The sequence below is a fragment of the Oncorhynchus masou genome, chromosome 1, assembly GCF_036934945.1.
Source record: "Oncorhynchus masou masou isolate Uvic2021 chromosome 1, UVic_Omas_1.1, whole genome shotgun sequence".
In the NCBI taxonomy this organism is placed as follows: Eukaryota; Metazoa; Chordata; class Actinopteri; order Salmoniformes; family Salmonidae; genus Oncorhynchus; species Oncorhynchus masou.
In genome coordinates, this window is record NC_088212.1 from 48009041 (window position 1) to 48028751 (window position 19711).

At 43.9% G+C, this 19711-nt stretch overlaps 1 protein-coding gene across 1 annotated transcript in view; it reads right to left on the reverse strand.

Moving 5' to 3' along the window:
* Nucleotides 1-18798, reverse strand: part of LOC135545656 (amyloid-beta A4 precursor protein-binding family A member 1-like) — a 109865-nt gene extending 91067 nt beyond the window's left edge. Inside the window, 1 exon segment of the mRNA XM_064973427.1 lies at nt 18394-18798. The gene's annotated coding sequence lies outside the window, so the exon portion shown is untranslated.
* Between the last annotated feature and the right edge of the window lie 913 nt (nt 18799-19711).

The following is a 19711-nucleotide window of genomic DNA, read 5'->3' on the forward strand; positions in this document are numbered from 1 at the left end:
CAGAGGCCTCTGAGACACAGTCCATATATCTAAGATTGAGAAAAAGACTAACATTTTCCCTCATAACCTATGTCTGCATGACGTCAATTGAATAAACAAAAAACATACTTTAATTTGACTGTATTCTGAATCGTGACACTCGAAAACACCATTGTACACATAGTGCAGCATGACAGTGTGATTCTAGCCTCAACAACAAAGCTTCAGTCCCCCTGCTTCACATTCAGTGTGATTTGAGGCAGACAGGAGATGAAAATGTCTTGAACAGTGAATACCAGCAGCAGCAGACCAGCAGACTATAATGGATAGACCATGTTGTATTGTGAAGTGGTCCTGTGAGATCTCGAATGTGTCCCAAATGGCACCCTATTTTCTATATACAGTAAGTAGTGCAATACCTTTTACCAGAGCCTATGACACTCATCTTGTGAACTCCATCCCTGCGTTCTCACTGTGTGACTTTAGGCACTCAAGTATCTACATCAATCACACCAACCAGACATATGACCTCTTATACCCTGTAGCCTGACAGCTCTTCACAAAAATATATCTACAACACACACACACACACACACACACACACACACACACACACACACTCACACAGCACAAGCTCTTTTCTCAGCATAAGAGATGAAAACTGTGAAGAGGCAGAGAGCGTTTACTAGCTGCTGATACAGTCTAGTGTTGTCAATACAGAATACAGAAACATAATTCTTTGGTAAATAAAACAGAATAGCTGGTGTTAGAACTACTACAATGCTGCCTAACCTTTCCCGCCTCTGTCATTGTTAAGCCGTATCAAGTCACAGAACTCCTCTAGAGAGCGATTCATATTGAAAGGAAGCTCAATGACATTCCTTCTAACCCAGGATAGGACAGGGCAGCAAAGGAAATAAGCAGCAGCAAAGAGTTGAGAGAGGAAGAGCAGAAGGGGAACGTTTCAATATTGCAAGGTGTGCACCGGAATCCCCGACATCATTATGTGGACACGGTGTGGCAAGCCCATGCATTGACAAACAGTCAGGGAGGAAGGGAGAGTCCCTTGTAGGGGTATAAATCAGAAGGAAAACATGCTGGTGATACACACACCTTCACACACACTGTACCCCCAGGATTAGCCTCTGTTGGATTCTAGCTTGAAATATACTTATTTGTGTTACCATACTAGAACTTATTGATTACTTTACATGTATAATGAATGTACATGTTTGGGTCAATGGAAAGTAAGATAGGAACTAGGTGTATGGAAAGTTACTGAGTGAGAGAGGGGGAGTGCAGAAAGTTTACATTCTGTCACAGACATAGGCCCCGCCCACTATGTACTTTGCCTCCGGCCACAAATACATTTGCACATAGATCCTTCCTGCTTACCCATAACACGTTAATCACTACTGCTAGGCCACTTACTAAAACATGCTCAAATCAATTGGTCAGTTTCCAACGCCCGCCCTGTATCCTGTCAGCTCCCCTGGACCCTAAACAGACACCACAGGAGCAGATGAGAGCATTTACCGCAAAATGTATAATGTAAACAAAGAGACAGCCACCACAATATGCAGCACTGAGGGGGTCGTTCCACCTCAAAAAGCACAAGAAAGAGGTTCTGTAAGAAACAGAAACAATTTGCATTCCTGCAACATTATTTGGTTGAAATATAATATGATCTCTGAGAAATTAAGCTAATTGATTGCACCCAAATTGACAATATTAATTTAATTGATAATTTATAGATTAATATACAGTCGTGGCCCAAATAATTGGCACCTGTCATGTTCTGACCATCATTCGTGTGTGTTTGCCTTGTTTTAGTGTTGGTCAGGACGTGAGCTGGGTGGGCATTCTATGTTGTGTGTCTGGTTTGTCTATTTCTATGTTTGGCCTGATATGGTTCTCAATCAGAGGCAGGTGTTAGTCATTGTCTCTGATTGGGAACCATAATTAGGTAGCCTATTTTGTGTTGGGTTTTGTGGGTGATTGTTCCTGTCTCTGTGTTTGTTGCACAAGATAGGCGCAGTCACTTTGGTTTTTCTTTTTACTTGTTTTGGAAGAGAAGAGAACGAGCGCCATTCTCCTTGCGGAGATGGTGCTAAATACATCAACACGGTCGGTCCCTGGGATTGGGCTGGCCAACACGATTCGGTTTGCTTGGAAGGAAAAGGAGTTGGAGCCTTTAGGACGGGAATCTTTTGGAAGGATAATATTGATGGGGATTCTAAAGCTGACGGTGAAGGACGTGTTTTGTTTCCAAGGCAACTCGTTGGAGGGAGCATACGACGTGGCACTATATACAGAGGAAAAACACGATGATATCCTGAGAAGGGCAAGAGCAGTGGGAGGTGAGAGGCCGATGTGCCACTATGAAATAACAAGCCTGGCGAAGAATAACTTTAGGGTTGTAACTGTCAACATTTACAACCCTTACGTTAAGGACGATGAGGTGAGGGCTTTTCTGGGGAGATACATGGATAACGTCTCCTCAGCAAGGCACCTCAAAAACCTTGGGTTTTGGAATGGGAGGAGAGGCTTCCAGGCCCTCCTCAGAGAGGACCCAAAGGGACATGGTGGCTACCTCCATCCTCCTGCTATGTTCTCCCTAAGGGCTGACAGGGGGACGTTGTTTTATGCACGTCAGCCCCCATTTTGCAGGCGCTGTATGGCCTACGGTCACATATTCGCCTCGTGGAGTACAAGAAAATGCAGATTTTGTGCATCTGAGGATCACGAGGCGAGGGATTGTGACAAGCCTAAGACGTGCCATGGGTGTGGCTCCTCAGCACACCTGTGGCGGGGGTGCCCGGCCCGTCAGAGGTCATATGCGTCTGCGGCTGGGGGGGGGAGCAGGAGCGGGGGATGGGGAAGAAGAGGAGGGGAAGGAAGCACGCCTCATGACCAGAGTACAGGTCCAGAGGGGAAGGCCACAAGGAAGGAAGAGGAGCAAGAAGCGGCGGATGGAAGAGAGAAGGAAACGGAAGGCACGGGAGTAGGAGACCCAGGAAAAGCGGCGGAAGAAGGCAACCGAGTGGAGGAGCATGAGAGAGAAGAAAGCGAGGGAGGATTGGTGGAGAAGGAGATGGTGGAAGAGCAAGTGGACTGGGGGGAAAGTGCCCTGGTGGAAGAGATGAGGGGTATGGTGGAGGAGCTGGCGGGGGGAGGGTGGTATCTCTCCACTGCCGCCATCACCAAAGAAGAGAATGAAGAGGAGGGTGCGATTGGCCGACAGTGAGGGGAGGGGATGGCCAAGAGAGTGATGGGGGTGGGAGAAACCTCTGGGTTGCTGCTGGTTTCCCCAGGCCCTCAACTTCTGTTGGGTGGGGACACACCTAACAAGACTCAGGACTGGGTACAGGAGGAGGTGGGGAGTTTTTTGTTTGGGGACTCAGCCTCCCCAATTTTTTTCCAAACCAGCTGCAACACTGGGGAGGGGGAGGATTGTGGGGGTAGACCCAGGGTGCAGGGCACCCCGGAGCCAAACACTATTCCTGCATCCTGGGATGGTGTGATGGAGGAAGAGGGGGGATGTCGGGATTACGGATGGTGTTCTCACCGGTAGATATGGAGCAGGGGAGCATCGGGTGAGTCTCCTGTTTTTTTTTTCTGTCTGGGTTTAGAATTTGAGTGTATTACATGTTTTTATTTTTTCATGGAGTCTAATTTTACTTTTGTTAGTTTAAATGTAAGGGGTTTAAGGGATTTTGTTAAGAGGAGGGCGGTTTTTAATTATTTGGAGGGTGTGGGGTTTGATTTTTGTTTTTTACAGGAGGTTCACCTGAGGGATGGAGGGGATGTTAGTAGGTTTAAGAGGGAGTGGGCCAAGGGGGAGTCGGTTTGGGGTGTTGGGGGGGTGCACTCATCGGGGGTAGGGATTTTGTGTGGGCACAGGGAGGTAAAAGTGGAGGATTCTTTTGTGGTAATGCAGGGGAGGGTTATAGGGGTGGATGTCACGATAAGGGATTGTAAATTTAGATTAGTGGTGGTGTATGGGCCACAGGTGGTGGCAGACAGGAGGGAGATGGTGGACTGTCTGACGCCCCTGTGTGTCACAAATAGGAAATTAGTGATAGGGGGGATTTTAATACAGATTTAGGAAGAGGGGGGGATAGCAGTGCAGGCGCCATTGCCAGGCTAATGGCTTGCCATGGTCTGGTAGATGGTGGTCTGCACACTACTCCGAAAATGGACGGTCATACATGGTGCAACTCCAGGGGGGGTTGAGTGGAGGCTCGACTATATTTTTGTACCCAGGTCTTTGGGTAAGTTGTCTGGGCGGCTGTTGCCTGTTTTCTTTTCGGATCACGACGGGGTGCTCCTGCAGGTGGGGTCACCAGTCTGCCTCTTTGGTAGGGGGTACTGGAAGCTAGATCGGGATGTGCTGGAGGAGAAGGCTTTTGTTGACGGGTTTTATGGTTTCTTTTGGAGGCTTGAGGGCCTCCGGTCCATGTGCGAGGGGGTGTTAGAGTGGTGGGAATTAGTTAAGGTGAGGATTAGGGCTTTTATAATAGGGTATTGCAAGAGGAAAAAAAGGGAGGAGAGGAGGGAGGTGGATCGTATCCAAAGGTTAATTGAACTCGAATACGAGGCAGGCAACCTCGGCGGGTCGTTTGACTGGGAGAGATCCGCAACCCTAAAGGCGCAGCTCAGGGAGTTGCAGGAGCGGAAGGCTCGAGCTTTCCTGGAGCGTGCGCATAGTGGCTTTCTAGACCATAATGAGACTTGTTCTGCTATGTTCTTTAAGTTGGTTAGGGCAAGACAGAGTAGGAAGGTAATGCATGGTGTTAAGGAAGAAAATGGTAGTATAGTTAGAGAACCAGAGGATATGGTCAGGGTGACAACTGATCATTTCCAAGGTTTATTTAAGGAAAGGGAAATAGATGTAGAGCAGGGAAATGTGTTTTTAGAACACTTGTCCAGGAGGTTGCCGGAGGACATTAGAGAAGTGATGGAGGCCCAGATCTCACTAGAAGAGGTTGAGAGCGCTCTTAGGAGGATGGGAAAAGGGAAGGTGCCTGGGATGGATGGGTTGCCGGCTGAGTTTTATCTCAAGTTTTGGGGTATACTTGGACCAGTGGTCCTCAAAGTCTTGAAGGCCATCCTTGAGACGGGGTCCCGGGGGATCAATGGCTGTTGGTGTGCTGTCACTTTTATATAAGAAGGGGAAGTAACAGACCTTGGCAACTGGCGGCCGTTGACCATGCTGTGTGTAGATTACAAGCTACTTGCAAAGGTTTTAGCAGACCGGTTGCGCACAGCCCTTCCCTACGTCGTTCATGAGGATCAGACGTGCGCGGTAGAGGGCCGCTCTATTAGATGGAACCTACAGTTAATCAGGGACTCCATCGCTTGGGTTGAAGATAGAGGACTGCCTTTTATGGTAGCAGCGCTAGATCAGGCGGAAGCCTTCGATCGCGTGAATAGATCCTTTTTATTCAGAGTGTTAGGTCGATTAGGATTTGGGGAGAAGTTTATAGGATGGATTCGTACATTATATGTCGGAGCGGGGTGTCGAGTTAGTGTAAATAGTCACTTGGGTGATGTTTTTGACCTCTCGTCTGGGGTCAGACAGGGGTGCCCACTCTCGGCTCTCCTCTTCGTTCTGTACATGGAGCCTCTGGGAGCTGCCATTAGGGCAGACACAGGGGTGGAAGGCTTGTTGATCCCTGGAAGTGGTGGGCTGCGTGTTAAGATGACGCAGTACGCCGACGACACTTCCTTGCTGCTGTGCAAGGACTCGTGCCTGACAAGGTCCCTTGCCATCTTTGGGGATTTCACCCGAGCGTCGGGATCGGTTCTGAACCATGCAAAGTCTTCCGTCAAGTTTTTCGGAAGATGGCGCGGTAGAACGGATGTGCCCGGAGGGGTTATCTCTCTGTGAGGGGGCCCTGAGGATTCTCGGGGTCCTTTTTGAGACCTCCAGCTCAGCGGCGCTAAATTGGAACATGCGTATCGCAGTGGTACAGAGGAAGCTAGCAATGTGGAAGGCTAGGTATTTGTCTTTTATGGGCAAAGTCCTGGTCCTAAAGGTGGATTTGTTGCCATCTCTATTGTATTTGGCGTACATCTACCCATTGCCGGCTTGTCTGAGGAGGCCTCTAGTGAGGCTTGTGTTTCAGTTCATGTGGAGTGGCAGGTGCGAGTGGGTCGCCAGGGCACGCATGCTCTGTCCCATCGGGGAGGGAGGTAGGGGGGTACCACATTTCCCCCTCAAGCTGGACGCAATTTTTGTTTCTTTCTTGTTAACGGAGCTTGCTCATCCAGTGATACCTCCTGCGGGTGTTCTTCTCGTATCAGGCGAGAAGCGTAATGGTGTGGTCTAACACGGGTCCTCGGGCGGAACAGCTGCCGTGGCACTTTGGTCATGCGGCCAAGTGGCTGCATGCGCACCCTGAGGTTGAAGTTGCCCGAGTAGGTTGAGATCACAGGCACCTGTATGAGGAGGGCAGAAAGGCAGGGAGTCCGGCGCCTGTAGTGGGCATCTCGGAAGTGGTCTGGGAGGGAGTGCAGGTGCGGGGTCTGGACAACAGGCTCAAGGACCTGAATTGGTTGAGCCTCCATAAGTGCTTGCCGGTACGTTCCATCATGTACCGGTATAGTTTGGTGCAATCCCCCACCTGTCCAAGATCCTCTTGTGGCAGGGAGGAGACTGTGCACCATGTCTTTTGGGACTGTGCCTTTGCCGGAGTAGTATGGGCTAGGGCACGGGTGTTGTTAGGTTTGGTAAGGGGGGATTTTGTATTGACGTGGGCCAGGTTAGAGAGAGGTGTAGGGAGAGCGAGAGGGACGGATAGGGACAGGTTTCTGCTCTGGCTTCTCATGAGTCTCTTTAAACGGGGGCTGTGGGAAGCCAGGCAGAACATGGTGAAGACAGGGAGAGATTGGGGGGTGGAAGAGATAGTGAGGAGGGTGGAAGGAGATTTGAGGGGGAGGATGAAGAGGGAGGAGAGGAAGTGGGGGCAGCATGCTGCTCGGGACAGGTGGAAGGGGGGTTTAGGGCTGGGTGTCATTTAGATTTGTAAGGGGATAGATTAGGGACGGGGAGATAGGGAAAGGTAGTTTGTAGGGTGACGGGGAGGGAAGATGCTCCCCTGAGGTTTTGTTTGGGGTTTTTGTTTAGTTAAATTAAAATACCATTATTGGAGTATGTATGAAAATGATGAGTTGTAAAGAATGAATGGTATTGAAGGTAATAAATTATTTTTTATTAAAAAAAAAAAAAGATAGGACTGTTTCGGTTTTTTCACGTTTCTTGTTTTGTAGATTGTCGTATTTTCATCTTTATTAAAGATGTACAAAACTAACCACGCTGCATCTTGGTCCGCCTCTCTTTCACCAGAAGAAAACCGTTACAGCACCCTTGCACTTTTTTAAAATAATGCACCATTTCTTCCAGAAAACTGTTGAAATTAAAACTTATTTTGGTATCCACATATGTATGTCTTTGGTGTGAAGTTGAACAAATATATATATAAAAAAATGAATAATTTACTAAATCTTAGCTAATTCCACAAAGAAATCCTAAAATGGCTCAGACAATATTATTGGCACCTTCTAGAAGTAGCTAGAAATAATTAGATTTCAAGTAGGTGATTCTCATTTACTTTGGAATTGAACTCACCTGTGGTGAGTTGAAGCTGCCTTCGGTAGAAAAATCACACATTCAACCAGTTAGAATAGAGAAAAGGACTTGTGTCACTGTGTGTACCACACTGAGCATGGACAAAAAAAAAGAAAGCCAAAGAATTATCTGAGGAGGTCAGACACAAGATTGTAAACAAGCATGGACAATCTCAAGGCTACAAATCTCCAGAGACCTTGATGTTCCTGTTTCCACCATATGTAATGTTATCAAGAAGTTTAAGGCCCATGCCACTGTAGCAAACCTCACTGAACTTGGCCAGCAAGAGAGAAATTGATGGAAGATTGCAGTGAAGGATTGTTCGAATGGTGGATAAAGCACCTCGGTCAACTGCCAAACAGATTCAAGCTGACCTTCAGACACAAGGTGTGACAGTTTCAACTCGCACCATCCATCGTCAACTCAATGAAAAAGGGTTATGGTAGAAGACCCAGGAGGACCCTACTGCTGAGAGAAAGACATAAGAAAGCCCGACTGCAATTTGCCAAAACACACCTGAACATGCCCAAATCCTTCTGGGAGAATGTCCTGTGGACAGATGAGACCAAATTGGAGTTTTTTGGTAAAGCACACCATCTCTATGATTACAGAAAACAAAATGAAGGTTTCAAAGAAAGTAACACCTTCCCCACAGTCACATGGAGGAGGCTCAGTGATGTTTTGTGGTTGCTTTGCTGCCTCTGGCACTGGGTGCCTTGAAGGTGTGCATGGCGTCATGAAATCAGGTAAATACCAAGGCATTTTGGAGCACAATGTCAGACCCAGTGACAGAAAACTGGGTCTCCGTCGAAGGTCATGGGTCTTCCAGCAGAACAATGACACCAAACACACTTCAAAAAGCACCCAGGAATGTTTCAAGACAAAACACTGGACTGTTCTGAAGTGGCCAGCAATGAGTCCAGATCTAAATCCCATTGAAAACTTGTGGACAGATCTGAAAACAGCAGTTAGGAGAAGGCACCCTTCTAATCTGGGAGAAATTGAGGATTTTGCACAAAAGGAGTGGGCTAAACTGTCAGTACAGAGGTGCAGCAAGTTCATCGATGGTTAAAGGAAGGACTAGATTGCAGTTATTTTGACCATAGGCTGTGCTCCCAAACTTTTACTTTTACTTCACTACATTACTAAAGAAAATTATGTACTTTTTACTACATACATTTCCCTGACACCCAAAAGTACTCGTTACATTTTGAATTCTTAGCAGGACAGGAAAATTATGCTGTCTGGTTTGCTTTATATAAGGAATTAGCAATTATTTATACTATTATTTTTGATACTTAAGTATATTTTAGCAATTATATTTACTTTTGATAGTTAAGTATAATTAAAACCAAATAGTTTGACTATTCAAGTATGACAATTTGTCACGACTTCTACCGAAGTCGTTGCCTCTCCTTGTTTGGGCGGTGCTCGGCGTTCGACGTCACCGGTCTTCTAGCCATCATTGATCCATTTTTCATTTTCCATTTTTCATGAGTTTTGTCTTGTCTTCCCATACACCTGTTTTCAATCCCATTCATTACCTGTTGTGTATTTAACCCTCTGTTTCCCTTCATGTCTTTGTCAGAGATTGTTTTATTGTCAGTGTAGTTTTATGTTGTATAGGTGCATTCGAGGCTTCTTTTTACAGTCTATGGCTCGAGGAAACTGTGCACACATGGTGATCTGAGCTATCTGATCTGCCAGCTGTAGGCCTATAGATGCACTTGATTTGCTCTCTGGAGTTCTACCTTCAGACACATGAAATGGTTCAAAATGGAAACACTTTACCCTCCCCGCCCTAGGGCTGCTGAATCAAGTCCACTTATCGCAAACAGTGCGTAGCGAATACAAAAATAGGAACCCGAGGTTTTATCGTTTAATTATTATTTTTTTAAAGAAATGTTTGGTGATTACTAGACTAGGAATGAGACTAGGAATGCCTTTATAGATCAGGTGACTACTGCTGTATGGTGTTTTGCAATGGTAATGGTATTGGGTTGGGTTTAATGGCAAATGTAACACAACATATAGAGATGTTTTCTAGTAAGGTTTATAATTGTATTATTAGGGTTGTCCTAAAATATTTGAGTTTCATATGAGAATTGCGCCATAGGGAAAGCCCCTCTCAGAGAGCTGCCACTTGTTTGACTATTCAAGGGGAGTTTGGTTGAAGCATTAGGTTGCTCAGAGAATTACAAACTGAATTGCTTTCATGGAGCACTGGCTTGACTTTTGAGGATGATTACAATTTATTTTCATCATGAGAAAAAGCTATTGGTTTTCAAACCAAAGTTGCAAATAAAATGTTGATAAACACAAGAGACCCACAAAAAGGATAAAATGTTGTGGTAGTAGCAGGAACAGTTTACACATTCATTTATGGGGGAAATTCAAGTGACTTCAATTTATCTGAACAGGAAGGGAAAGAAACACCTATTGTACATAGTATAAATAATCAATACTCTAAGGCGCAGCTTCATACTACTTGTCAAACATAGGGAAAATATACTGTATACTGGCCATTAGGGTGGGCTTGGTGTGGGGTTTGGGGCGTCCGTGGATGGCTTTTGACCATTTATTTGGATTCCTCACGTCTTAATCATTTATTGAATATTATATGAATCCAAATGGTCTTAAAACAAAATAATATTGAATAATATTGCAGGAATACTAATCTTATCTGATTCTATCTACAGAAACAATTTCAGAACAATCTGGATGTCATGGCTTGCTGAAATGACGTGGACCAACCCTGAGAGAAAGATTAAATGTGTCTACATAGAGAGAGAACCAGCTTCATGAGGTAGTCACCTGGAATGCATTTCAATGTTTTTTTTAAATATATTTAACCTTATTTAACTAGGCAAGTCAGTTAAGAACTTATTCTTATTTAAAATGACGGCCTACCCCGGTTAAACCCTCCCCTAACTCAAACGACGCTGGACCAATTGTGCGCCGCCCGATGGGACTGCCGATCACGGCCGGTTGTGATACAGCCCGGGATCGAGCCAGGGTCTGTAGTGATGCCTCTAGCACTGCGATGTGGTGCCTTAGACTGCTTCTCACTCAGGTGGGCCTTGTTAAAAGCTAATGAGTGGAATGTATTGCCTTCTTAATGCGTTTGAGCCAATCAGTTGTGTTGTGACAAGATAGTGGTGGTATACAGAAGATAGCTCTTTGGTAAATGACCAATTCCATATTATGGCAGGAACAGCTCAAATAAGCAAAGAAAAAATGACAGTCCCTCATTACTTTAAGACACGAAGGTCAGTCAATACGGAAATTTGTGCAGTCGCAAAAACCATCAAGCGCTATGATGAAACTGGCACTCATGAGGACCGCAACAGGAAAGGAAGACCCAGAGTTACCTCTGCTACAAAGGATAAGTTCATTAGAGTTAACTGCACCTTAGATTGCAGCCCAAATAAATGCTTTACAGAGTTCAATTAACAGACGCATCTCAACATCAACTGTTCAGAGGAGACTGTGTGAATTGCTGTAAAGAAACCACTACTAAGAATAAGAGAGTTACTTGGGCCAAGAAACACAAGCAATGGACATTAGACTGGCGGAAATCTTTCATTTAGTCTGATGAGTCCAAATTTGCAATTTTTGGTTCCAACCGCCTTGTCTTTGTGACACGCAGAGTAAGTGAACAGATGATCTCCGCATGTGTTGTTCCCACCATGAAGCATGGAGGAGGCGGCGTGATGGTGCGAGGGTGCTTTGCTGGTGACACTGTCAGAGATTTATTTAGAATTCAAGGCACACTTAACCAGCATGGCTACCACAGCATTCTGCAGCGATACACCATCACATCTGGTTTGGGCTTAGCGGGAGTATCATTTGTTTCTCAATAGGACAATTACCCAACACACCTCCAGGCTGTGTAAGTGCAATTTGACCAAGAAGGAGAGTGATGGAGTTCTGCATCAGATGACCTGGCCTCCACAATCACCCAACTTCATCCCAATTGAGATGGTTTGGGATGAGTTGTACCCCAGAGTGAAGGAAAAGCAGCCAAACAAGTGCTCAGCATATGTGGGACCTCCTTCAAGATAGTTGGAAAATCATTCCAGGTGAAGCTGGTTAAGAGAATGCCAAGAGAAGAGTGTGCAAAGCTGTCATCAAGTCAAAGGTTGGCAACTTTGAAGAATCTCATTGAAAATATATTTTGATTTGTTAAACACTTTTTTGGTACCGACATGATTCCATATGTGTTATTTCATAGTTTTGTTGAGTAATAGTGAAGACATCAATGTAGAAAATAGTAAAAATAAAGAAAAACCCTTGAATGAGTAGGTGTCCAAACTTTTGACTGGTTTGGACACCTACTCTGCATAATACTGTACATAAACTAGTAAAATACCCCAACCATGTGGGAATGAGCCATCACCTTGTTTATTAAATTTTAGCAAACAACATACTGTGTTGTGAAAAACATGCATTAAGAGAGGTGAAACCACGTCAATTTCATGTTTTTGAAATGTAACCTTTATTTAACTAGGCAAGTCAGTTAAGAACAAATTCTTATTTACAATGATGGCCTACCAAAAGCCAAAAGGCCTCCTGCTGGGATTAAAAATAACTAAAATTACAAATATATATATAGGACAAAACACACATCCCGACAACACAACATAAAGAGAGATCTGTGAGGCAGCAACACATGACAACACTGCATAGTAGCAACACAACATAACAACATGGCAGGGGCACAACATGGTAGAAGCACAAAACATGGTACAATCATTATTGGGCACAGACAACAACAGCACAAAGGGCAAGAAGGTAGTTCATAATTGTAATAGACCATCTCTGATTGTAATCTCCAAAACATCTCTCCTCCTCTTGTTATCACTCCATTGGAGAGTAAATGAAAAGGAGTAATCTATATGCACGTAGCAGAGAGTAGTGTGGGTAGGCAGCCAGTGCAGACGTTGACAGTGAGTAACTGAGAAAACAACTGCTAAGAATGATGAGACACTGACAGTACTGCAATTAAACTAACAACCATTATGACAGAGACAGACAATGAAACACTTATAGTGAAGAATGACAAATTAAAAACAACTCCTTCAACAACATCTTTAAGGGTCCCCAAAATAATAGCAATATTATGCTGTGTGTGTGTGTGTGTGTGTGTGTGTGTGTGTGTGTGTGTGTGAGAATGAACAGCTGTGTGTGAATGAGTAGAGTGATATTGATACTAGCCCGATATATTCTATCTCTCTCAACATGCTGGTCAATAACAGATGTACATTTTCGCCTCTGAAATTGTATTTATTTAAGCCAAACCCGGATGACACTGGGACAATTGTGCGCCGACCTATGGGACTCCCAATCACGGCCGGGTGTGATACAGCCTGGATTCGAACCAGGGACTGTAGGGACACCTCTCTTGCACTGAGATGCAAGAGAGGCCATTTTCGCCACTTGGGAGCCCGAAAAAGGACCACGCAGAGTGCTAAAACACACTCTCTCTCTCTCTCTCCCTCTCTCTCTCTCTCCTTGGAGAGAAAATTAGTCATGGAAACCAATTCCACAACTCTGACTTCCATATCTCAGAGGGGAGCTGAGGGAGGAGGTAGGAAGGGGAGGGGGTGTTCACACCAGAAGTTCTTTCTGTAGGTCAGAGTCCCCATCTCTCACTCTCCATCTCCTCCCCTCACTCCCCCTCTATCTCGCTATTCCCTCACTACCCCCATCCATTCTCTCTCCCCCTCTCCTTCACTCATATCTCTCAGCTTTTGTAGCATTCTTCCTCTTGACAACCTCCACCCCAGCAGAAAGCCTGCCATGTAGGTATGCCTGCTGTTCAACCAATCACATCTTATTCTGAAGTAGCTCTAACCACATCTCATTCTGCCTGATATCCACCAATCACATCTCTTTCTGAATCAGGGACAGACAGACGGCTCCAGTGAAAGGTCACAGATTGGCCTAACACACCAGGACAATACAGCCTCACTCCTCCTCCTCTGCCCAGAGAAAGGGCATTTCTGATCTGTGATCTCTACCCCTTCCTTCTCTCCTTTCCAAGACAAATGCACTTGAGTGTTTGCCAAAGGGAGCCGCAGAAATCAAATGCACACACTAAAGTCAAATGCCAGAATCAATTACGGTCATGAAGCTCCTTAAACTTCCACAACTTTCACATAATCGATTAGAGAGCTACTGGGTGTGCAGAATATTACTGCAGCCCAGCAATAACACACCTGATTCAACTTATGAACTGCTCGACAAAACAGCCAGTGGAGGGCTGGAACAAAAGCCTGCACACACCAAGCTCGGACCAGGTTGGCTAACCACTGGACTAACCCTATTAGTCTTTCAATTAGATATCAACCCTGTCCTATTTATGACCATTTCCATGGTGATGAACCGTTTATAATACATCCTATTCAGCAATTACACAGCTTACTGGCTCAACATGGAAGAAGAGGATCAAGAATTCTGTAAATCCTTTTAAAGCAGTGATATATTTCTGGTCCTTACCCTCCCTCCCTCGGACTACACGCGCCATATGCTTCTTACGCTGATAGCCTAAACAAACACACACCCGCTAATCTCAAAAGACTATAAGGTTAGTTGGAGGAAGTAAGACTTATTTAGCAACACTGTGGGGCTAGTATCTGTGTCAGAAACATTTAACAGAAGCAGCCTTTTCAGCAAATGCACATAATGTGTCTATGTACCTTTGAAGGGGGTTGACTATTGTCACCATGAACATCAAGAGGGGTATCAAGACGGGTTACAGTTGGGTATGGCAGGCGCCATACACTAGCTCAAGACAGAAAATGTCAACGTAGGCTATAAAAAATGTAGACAAAAATCATTCCAATCCCGCCAAAATGGCTGTAATTGAGAGCTGGCTTTAGGACCATGCGGAGCATCGCTGAGAGAGAAGCTGCCAGCCTGCACGCCTTTTTCACCACAGAGAGCATAGGCAGTGCCAGACAGTTTGCTTTGTTTGTCTGCCGTTTAGGCAGTGCGCTCATTGTATTTTGAATTTGATGTTGGTATTTGAACTCAGCCTTGTAAACCTTGCAGCCAGCTATTTTATGCACTGGTTACTTTCACATTGATGTCGACATTGGCGGCACGTCCAATAGGTTAAGGGAAGATAAGCTTCCTCTAAAGTAAATTAAATGTGATATATAATTACAAAATGCCTATACAGAAATAAATAAAATCATTCAAAATTCTACACCAGAGTGTATGATTTGGCCAAAGAGGATCATTCGAATCTTTAAAAAATTTGCTGTGGATTGTTTTAAACCTGCAATTTGGGCAGCGCTTGGCAAATAGCCTAACAAATAGCTGATTGTTGAATTGCCGTGGTCAGTGAAAAGTAGTTAAACAGGCCTATTGCAATATTTCAAAAATACAGTCGTAGGAGAAACATAGTTTAGAAAGCTAATGGCTATTGCTTACAATTCTCAACTACCAATTGAGCGAACAGTAGCCTATCTTATTGGCAGCAGCGGAGAGCAAAACCATATCCCTGGTGAGTGCGTGAATAATCACTGTCATTATCATTGGATCAGTACCATTGGAAAGTTTTTAGCGATTAGATGGTTGCATTTAAAATTACACTACGCAGAAAATCCTGCATTTCCTGGCTGCTTAAACTCTAACAGCTTGCCTAATTTCAGTTTGTGTGACAAAATAAGCTAGCATAGTGTAGAGAATCATTGTACCATCTAAACCGCTGTGAAATGTATTTTCCGCAACCAAAAATATTGTTGTTTCAGCTGTTTGAAGCTGAGTGTACAAAACCGAAAGTAAAAGACACAAAAACAAAATGTAAGAACGGGAAGCATAGAAATAGCACACATCTACTGCTTCTTCAACTTGGTTTCAAGTGGAATGGTAGATCTATAACTCACATTTCTATGTGAATTTGGTCAGGTAAGATTAAGACATGGTCATTTTTACTGATCTGTTTGTCAGTGTCAATAGAGTAGGCTACTAATGTGTTGTACTCAAAAATATGTTGCTTATGTCTCCAGTCATATAAAGCATAGTAGAACTGCATGAAATGTGTTTATCAAAGGCCACATTTCCTATGCAAAGAAAGGAGAAGAAACATCTCTGATTAGGTTTAGTTTTTCACTGAGCTCAAGCATGCATTGTTCAGAACCCCCCCCCCAAACATGCTGAAATTGCATTTTTGTCCCCCTTAGTTTCATCATTGGAATGTGATACAAAACGAGGCAACGGTGTGCTTCAGGACCTACCCGACCGCCTCCGAGCGACCAACCAAAGTTGTGGCCGCTGTTCAGAACTGTCTGTTCCGCTAACAGTGATTGAGTTATTTGACTGCTCCCGAGTGGCGCAGCAGTCTAAGGCACTGCATCTCAGTGCTAGAGGCGTCACTACAGATCCTGGTTCGATTCCAGGCTGTATCACAACCGGCCGTGATTGGGAGTCCCAAAGGGCGGCGCACAATTGGCCCAGTATCGTCAAGGCCCAGTATAAGCCAAGCCTATCTACAAGTGCAATGATAGATGCCTGTAAAGGTGAAAAAAATGCTTCCCCAAACTTGAAACTCACATGCTATGGATGTCGGCAGTGGCGGTTCTTGCTTGTATGCTCCCCCCCCCCAAAAAACAACCAGACATTTGGAACAACACAAATAAATAATCATAACATTTAAAACTATATAAATAAAAACATATATACAAAAATAGAACTCAGAAATATAAAAAATAAGTACAAGACAGATAGAAACAAATTGTAGTATATAAATAAAAAGAGAATCAAATTATTACCCTATTGCTAACAGAAAACACACAAATAAAACTAAATTGCACAAATCCTATATCACACAAATACACAATAGAATAACACACTTATAAAGAAAATAACCTGATTATTACACTATTGCACCGCAAACAAGAAACACAAACTAAATTGCACAACTTAATTGCATTAGTACTGTACAAAGTTAGAGGTGCGCAATTTGAAAGATTCCCCTGCTCCTAGTCCGGCTTCATCATCTCAACTTCTGAGTCGGAAATCTTCCCAGGCAGGAGTAACCTGCCTAGCTCACAAACTAGAATCAGGTCGCCCACTCCGACAAGGTTAATCGACGTCCCACACAGTGACATGATATCATTGACGTGACCTGAAAATAAGCGATAGAAAACTGATTGCGCAAATGCCACCATTCCGAATGTTTTTTTGTTTTTTTTTGTGCGGGCGCCTGGTGCAGCTGGGCGGTTGCCCATGTCGCCTATACCTACATCCGCCACTGGATGTCAGAATTTGAAGTTGGCTTTGTTGTGACTTGTTAGCGTGATCATGGATCTATTTCAAGTTGCACTGTATGAGCGATTCCACAAGTAAATTAGTAACGTTACATTTATGATACGGTTCAGTAGTGGTTGACATTACATACTGTTCCACAGAACTTTAAACCTAATATTTATGTGATAATTAATGGCTGGGGTCGTATGTTTTTGCAGTTCTCCAAATAGCATTTGGTTGTGAACCACGTATTTTGATGCTATTGAAGAATAAAAATGCGACCAATCAATCTCCACCCATATAGACAACACATGACATATAGGCGGGGTACTGCTTTTCTGCGACCTGCATCATCCGTAGGATGAAGAGAACGCGTGCGCTGCGACTAGTCTGTGGAAAAAAACACAGACAAGCGGAGAGCTATGAATACAGAAAACCCAGAAACAACTCATAAACCCCAAAACATTAACGTAACATACTTTTACTTTAATTACGTCAATAGTTTTTTCCTTGCCACCTGCTCCGAAACGGATGAGCCAAGGCGACAATTGGGACGAATATTTTCAGGAATGCAAAATCCGAAGCACCTACTACGCTTGCGTATTCCTGGCCCGGACCGCCATTCGCCACTATTTGGCACAAAACACCGATCTTGCACCGGTCCCCGTGGACAACGGAGGCAGCTGCGAGGCAGTAACAATTATAAACGCATCGTAATGAATGCTCTCTTGTTACAGAAGCCAAGTCTGCAAAAGGATGAATCAGACCAGAGCCCAGCCAGATCAATAGCACTGTTGTGGCCAGCCTGGTCAGATTTAGGAGGGGCCGCATCACTCGGAAAAAAACACCTATTTTTTGGCAAAGCCATCAAGTTAGGGATGTAGCCTCATGCCATGGAACCTAATGCAAAGCAAACCCGTTATAGCCTAACTGTCACGTAGCCAAGCACTGTTATATTAATTTTAAAAAATAAGGGGAAAAAAACAGAATAGAAAACGAATGCACTTGTTGCGCAATTTAAAGCATCATCTCCGCAACATCACAATTTTTAATCTCCTGAAATTTAGAAAATAATGTTGTCTATAGATAAATTGCTGTAGTTTATTATATCTAATATTTTCTATTGTTTTAAAATGAAGCTTATCAATGCCTTCGGAACATCTGCAAATGAATGACCTGGCCTAGAAAATATTCTATCCGCCGCATAGAATGTTTGTTTCATGAAAACAAAGTGGGCGTTTAAATGATTCCCTCCGCTACATTGATACCTTTTAGCCTAACTCTTGTATTGCTTATATGGATCAACAATCTCCCGCTGGCCATGACCATGAAAACGTATCGGCAGCAGGATGACTGGGCTACCCTGGCCACTCAAGTGCCATTCGCCCAGACAATCTCTGCTAGTGCTACAGTTCGTTCACAAAAATACTCGGAAAGTGTTGCCTTGTTTGAAACCCCATCGCATGCACACTTAACCGTGCGTTCACAAGCAATTCGCTCGAATCAACGGTAATTCATCTCACCTCAGGTTCTTCAATATCGATGTTTCTGCAAGCTTGCGGTCCGTTCCATTCCCTGCAATTCCACCATCTTTCGTTCCACACCTCTCTCACTCTACCCGGCTAGGCTGGGCAGCAGTCGGTCTGTGTTGTGCTGTGAGCGAGCTGCCTCCCTCCCCTACCCCCCCTCCTCAGCCACCGTGACATCAGAGGGGGATTACAAACAATCCAAAAGCATCTTTAAATGGGGGGAACTTTGTCCAGCACTGGATGGCCGCTTCAGCGGTCTTGAAAGGCTTATATTGTCTTCAACTAGAGTACACACATTTCTGGTCCGCTTCATATAACCATGCTATATTGTATGTCAGTTCAATTATTCTTTTCAGTTCTGTACTTAGTTAGTCATGGGGAAATAACTGGATTCCATTTATAGGCTGTCATGTGATGTACAAACATTTAGCTAGATAGGCACACGTGAAAGAGAGAAGTATTCTATGGCAATGGAATAGCAAGGAAGTTTTAGTCAGAGATGTAAAAAAAAAAATAGTTTACCATTACCAACATGCTTATTACGTATTTTCCCCGACAACCCATTCTTCACCTATTTTACATCAGGTAGTGACAAAGTTGTGTATTCCAGATGATGATCTTTATTAAACTTGGTAAGCAGTTGATAAAAACTATATTTATGTTGAAACAGTATATAGAATTAATTGTATTACTCTAAATAAATACAGAAATAATCAAAGATGAGCTGCTAGGCATATTAACATTGGTCACACCCTCCAAAAACAATTTTACAATAAATTAGAAAAAGTACAAAGAAAGTAAGAAGCTACATTATCTTTTAAAAACTAAATTAACCTTTGTAAAAAATAATGATTCTGCATATAAACTCAGCAAAAAAAGAAACAGCCCCTTTTCAGGACCCTGTCTTTCAAAGATAATTCGTAAAATTCGAAATAACTTCACAGATCTTCATTGTAAAGGGTTTAATCACAGTTTCCCATGCTTGTTCAATGAACCATAAACAATTAATGAACATGCACCTGTGGATCGGTCGTTTAGACACTAACAGCTTACAGAAGGTAGACAATTATGGTTACAGTTATGAAAACTTAGGACACTAAAGAGGCCTTTCTACGGACTCTGAAAAACACCAGACGGGACTGGCAAAAAGTGCTCTTCACTGACGAGTCGCGGTTTTGTCTCAGCAGGGGTGATGGTCGGATTCGCATTTATCGTCAATGGAATGAGCATTACACCGAGGCTTGTACTCTAGATCGGGATCGATTTGGAGGTGGAGGGTCCGTCATAGTCTGGGGCGGTGTATCACAGCATC